The following is a 6,000-nucleotide window of genomic DNA, read 5'->3' on the forward strand; positions in this document are numbered from 1 at the left end:
GTTCAATCTTGAAGTTTGTTGTTTGGACGTGCAGAGTTGTTTGGCTTGCTGAAATACATGCAGCATGTTTCTGCAGTTGATTTAAAAAATTATTAAAATCTCAGCAGACTGTAGAACACTTTTTTTTTTTTTTTAAATTTTCATTTTTACATCTGTTGTTCTCAAACCTTTCATTCTGTGTTTGTAGTTAAGGCAACAATTCCAAATGACATTATATCTGATTTTCTACTGGAAAATTGGAGTAGAATGTGATCACAGGTAGGCAACTGCTTTCTGGTAAGAGCAAGTGGTTGTTGATTACTGAAGTGTAGCTGCTGTTGGAAACAAAAAACTCTAAGAAACCGACCGTAAGCTTTTACACCTCCAGCTTGTAATATTATTAAGCTGAAGTAATATCTGTGGGCGTATTGTTGGCTTTGCTGTGGTTCAGTTTCCAGTTTTATTCATTCTTTTCATTCATCATATTGTCTGAAAAAAGTCTGGCATAAATTGAAGGGTTTCTCCTGCCTCTTCAGCGATTCAGCACTGCTTGTTTACCATGCTCTGAAACACCCCCAACATATAAAGCCTGAAAGCATGTCGATTGTTGGGTGTGCTTTCAGGTGGAATCCTGTGGAAGTCAACATGGTGTGTGAGAGCTCTACTCAAGTGAGAGTTACGAGTAGGAATGAAATTCAGTGCATTGTGCAAAGTTTTCTGAAGGGTCAGGTCCCACCTCTTGCTGGAGAAGAAAGTGTTATCCAGCTTATGTTTGCTGGAGTTGAACTGTGTATCTCCAAAACGATTTTAAGTGTATCCCTTGACACGTTAAAGATTTAGAGAGGCTTAAAATGCATATCAATGTTTTATTACTGCTTCAATTTGAAATGTTAATTTGTAAAACATGCCCTAGTCCTAATAATTCAGTCTTTTTTTTATTATTTGTGAGAGTTCTTCAATAACTATTTATTAATCCAATGGCAAGCAGATGGTTGTGAGTTGCCCTTCTCTTTTTTTAGTGCTGTATGTCTCTCCCATCTGACCTCATTCACTTTACATCAGTGATTTCCCAGTCAGATGTGTGCTGTTAGCTGGATGGATAACATTTGTTGTAGTATTTGAGATTCAAGACAGTTATTTGGAAAAAAAAAAGTAATATCACACATGAGGATAACATGATTATGATTAATAAAATCAACACCTGCACCCTACCTTGTAGCCATGGAATAGTTCATATTTTTGCAACATCTTAGAAAAAGCCCAGAGAAAGGTTTTGTCAGTGTGAAATGAGAGAAAAATAGTGATGCCCAATGATTAATAATTGTCTTAAAGGATTCTTCTTGTATGTCATGTGCTGTGGTAGTAAATCATGTCTGCTCTGTTTGCTTCTTAGTTGACACTAGTTAAAGTGTGGTTAAAATCCCTCTACAGTTCCGACCAATCGTTTTCGTTATAGAAAGCTATAGAAGCTGGTTTGAGTGAGAGGCTGCAAGCTTTTGCTGCTGTCCATGGGCTGCTTTCTCCATTTCCAGGAGTTGGAATGGCATCCAAAATCTGTTGCAGGCTTGATTTCAAATAACTATTGTAATAGCAGTAGCCAACCATCTTCCTTGTCTTCTCTAAACATTTTTCTGCTTGAGAAAACTGTGATCTTAAAATGCTGAAGAAGAGCTTATGTTGCTACAGCTGAAGCTACCCCTGTAGTAATTTATAAAATTTTGTTTGCTCCTTTATTTTGGAGTCACAATGAAGACAGATTTGTTCAGAGCTGCCTGATGAACCTATGGCGGCTGAGAAAATTTTGTTTTATAAATGCCAAGGTCAGAATACTGAAGTTCATCACTTTTTATTTCTCTCATTAATGCTGGATGGACCAAAAACTTTAACTTGGTCTGAAAATATTTTATCTAAAAAGAATACTAGTGTTTCATTTATTTCTGCACAATTCTTCACTCTTTAAATAGCTTGTAGCATTTCACTGCTGTTATTAGTTTAAGAAACAGGTTATTCCATCCTTGTCCTCTTTCAAAATGAGGCAGCCTAGGTGATACAAGAAGACTGTAATGAAGAGATGCACATAAGAAGAAAGTTGACAAGCCTAAGTTATTAGGTTATAGCCATTCAGTATTTGAAGAATTGTATGTTGAAATCTCGTAGATATTTTATTTAAGTCAAGCAAGATCAACTCTTGATCAAAGGAGAGCAGAGAACAGCTAGATTGAAAGTACATGTATAGTTTGCTTCTTTATGCAATTACTGCCAATTTATTGCTGCTTTTTTGCAAGGACGAAGGTGAGAGATGAGGCTGGGGGCAGTTTGTTTTGAAGTGCATTGGGAGCTTACATGCGCATACACGCATCACTTTACATGTAACTACCACTTAGCTGGTGATTTTGGATTTGGTCTGTGCTACATTCTAGTCAGTCTTGAGAGCTACTGCTCTGAAATGAAGTAGTTTTGTTTGATTGTGCTGCCTTTGGAAATGTCTGTGTGACTGTGTGGTCTGTTATCTTCCCATAAATTTAATTCACTGCTTTGACTGAATACATATAATAGATTTCCAAGAAGAAAGATAATGTGACCTCAAGTGTGTTTGCATACAGCCATTATATGTAGTTTATGATTTAATCCATTTTAAACTCTTCCTGTAAGTACTTATATTTCTCACTTAATTGTGTTCATTTAATCCTCAGCAGTCCTTCAGGAGACAAAGTTATTGGACCATTATCTAGCCATGAAACATTGATTTGTGCTATATAAAGAATGTATGGATCTTGTTCTTCTAAAGTGTGAAGACCTTGTTGTACTTGATCTTGTAAATAGGAGGATGCTTTACACTTTGTGAACTTCAGTCTGAAATTTGTTCAGATCACTCTCGTATTTCTGTTTAGAAATATGCTGGTTTAGCCCTTGTAGCACTCTGATAGAGGACATTTGAGTTTTCTCTATGACCTCTGAATTCTGATGTTTATAACCTAATGAAGTGACATGCCTAAAATGAGGGCAAAGCATATATTTACAGGATTGTCATGGTTAAATTTGGATTTTGTTCAGGAAATCATTTTGTTAAGCTGGTGCTGGTAGATGATACAATCAGGGGAACCAGCACAACAGCCAGTTGGGTCAGCATTTGTAAAGGTCAGTGACAGCAAACAGGGTCTCATCAGCACTGTTAGATTTAGCAGTATACACTCTGCACCCAGTCTGGTTGCAGTAAACGTCTAGAAGGATCACCAAGAATTATTTCTGCCTCCTGCTTAAGTGATTCAGATCACAGTGTAGATAAATCCGCCGCTCGGGTGCACTCTCTGCACACAGCAAATTTTTCAGGACGCCTGACGTGTTTGTTGCAGTTACAAGAATTAGGAGGTTGCCATTTGTCCTTCTGTAGAATGAGTGTACAGTGGATCTGCATTGACTGGTGCCCAGATATTCAATGTAAGGATAAGCTCATATGAGTTGGATTCTGTGAGACACCACAGTAACTTAATGATAATGATTTTACAGCTTTTTTTTCAGCATAAAGTTGATACATCTTAAAAGCTGGCAGTGCAGTGCTGGAAAACCACGTGGAGCCCCATTGGCTTCCATGAGGTTTTGTCTGTGTTCCTTCCACTGCAGGCCACCGATGGCTATCTACTCCTGTATGAGGAAGGTGGCAGGGTTTGACTCACAGTGGGGATAGGGCTCTCACCATTCTTTAGAGGTTTTCAACAACTATCCTGTTTAATTTAGGGGACTTCCTTTTGATCAGGTACAGGTGAAAGCACTGGAATGGGCTGCCCAGGGAGGTGGTTGAGTTGCTGTTCCTAGAGCTGTTCAAGAAATGTTTAGATGTTGCATTAAGGGGCATAGTTTCTATGGTTTTCTATGATTCTATGAAAGTATATACAGGTTGGATGTATGAATAATCACTAATTTTCTGATTGCTTTTATGGAAGCCAGAAAATAAGAAGCTGAAAAGCTTGGTACTGTATTAGCAACAATGACATGTGTTGTAGGCTTTTGTCTGCCTCAAAACATATTCACTGGGCCCTTGTGATTCTTTATTTGCTATCTGTTAACATATTTGTTTCAGAAAACATAATTTGTTTAGGAAAGAGGGAGCAAAGATTTTGATGCAACTGTGACCTTCCAAGCAATTTGATTCGTGATAGGTTTCTTTGGATATTGCTCCTGGAAAAGTACCTGTGAGCTTTACATGCCAGCTGTGGCAGCGTGAGTGCCATGTACATACAACCCCAAGTCAATTAGAATAATTAGCATGAAAAGGAGAAAGTGAATGCAGATGGCTGTTCCCAGAAGGGTATCATCACATCCTCCTGAGACATGTATTAAGCAGAGAGGGAGTCACGCTGAGCCTCGGTTCGGGTGAGAGATGGGCAGTTAGCACAAGCACAGGGGAAAATGCAGCTTCCTGGGAAGTGCATTTGCACAATTCTCATGCTCTCTACATAGTACTTAGTATTTGTGATTAGATCCTGTTGTTGGTTTGGTTTATGCCAGATTTTATGAGTTCATGCAAGTTCACCTGATGCATTTTTATCCTTCTGTCTCACACATCCAGATTTTTGCCTTCAGTGCTGCTCACTAAAGCTTGCTGCACAAAGACTTACCGAGTATCAACGCAAATTCAACGCGGATTTACATGTGGTGCAACAACCTATGGAGGCCAAACCTCTTATAGCCTCTGATACAACAGAAGTGTCCTCAGCTGAGAAATTAAGTTCACCATAAATTTAGCAATTTAAAGAGAAATGCAGGGTGCTTGTTAGTGAAATAAAGGAGAGATCTAAGGTTTTCAGTAGGGGATTTCCCCCTGGTTCAGCTAAGTATTTTGCAGGCAGAAGGCGAGTGCAGCAGAAACAGATGGGTCTGTGATTGGTGAAGAGCTAGATGTAAAATCTGTGTTGACATATTATTTGTCTCAAGAAATCACTGGTGTGTCATTATTGAGCAAGGAGATATCTTCTCAAGGACTCTTTCTGCTATGGCAAAATTTTAATAAATGCATATTATTCTTCAAGTCCTGTTACAAGATTACTGATACTCTGGCTTAAGAAAAGCACTTGTTTAAATGTTTTCCTGATTAGTATGTTTATTGTTTTTCTGAATGAAATTAAAACAACAACAACAACAAAAAGATAGAATTTCAGCATGTTTCATCTGATGATTCATGGATATGATGAAAGTTTTGCTTGTAGGTCCAAAAGTTTTTGCTTTGGCTCTTTAGTAGAGAACAGCTCATAATAAGAATTAGGATTGCTAATTTGATAGTACTGTTCCTGAAAATCATAACATTTTCTGATCAAAATCTGTCATTTTGATTCATATCTAAGTAGTTCTTACCCTGTGGCTCTGCATCATTCAGTCTCGTAAACAATACCTTTTCTGCTGCACATAAGCTCCTTTTCCATGTTGCAGCACAATATTTTCTGCATGTTCAATCCGCTATTTTTCTATCTTGTGATGAATGTTGCTGTTGTTTTTTTTCATTTCTATTTACCACACCGTCATTTAATGTAGTGCAAAAGGATCTTCTAACTGTGTCTAAACTCTAGGTGACAGCATCTTATGGTAATGTGGCAAATAAGACAACCACATTGTTATCAAAAATAATTTAAAATACATAAAAAGGGTTCATTATAATCCATAATAAAAGCTATGAGCAAAGGAAGACAGCAATTCATGAGGCCATAAAACATGCCTCGTGCAGTTAACCTTACAGCACAATCTAACTATGAGTAAATGGTGTCATAAAATAAGCCTTGCCATCCTTAATTGCTTAATTAACACTATTTTAAAACAGAATTTTAATATTAGGTGTTCCTAAGCACCAGAGATATTCATCTGAGATAAAATTTTGGCTGATAATTTCTAATGTGTTTACAACAGACCTCAAGTCTGCTTTTCCTACACCTTGTCATAGGAATTGGATTCAGATGAAGATGAAGACTGTTCCTACAAGGTCTGGGGACACTGGGGCAGCACATGCCAAAAGTCATAGTGAGGCTAAGCAAC

This window comes from Phasianus colchicus, chromosome 10 (genome assembly GCF_987193195.1).
Source record: "Phasianus colchicus chromosome 10, bPhaCol1.hap1.1, whole genome shotgun sequence".
Lineage (NCBI taxonomy): Eukaryota > Metazoa > Chordata > Aves > Galliformes > Phasianidae > Phasianus > Phasianus colchicus.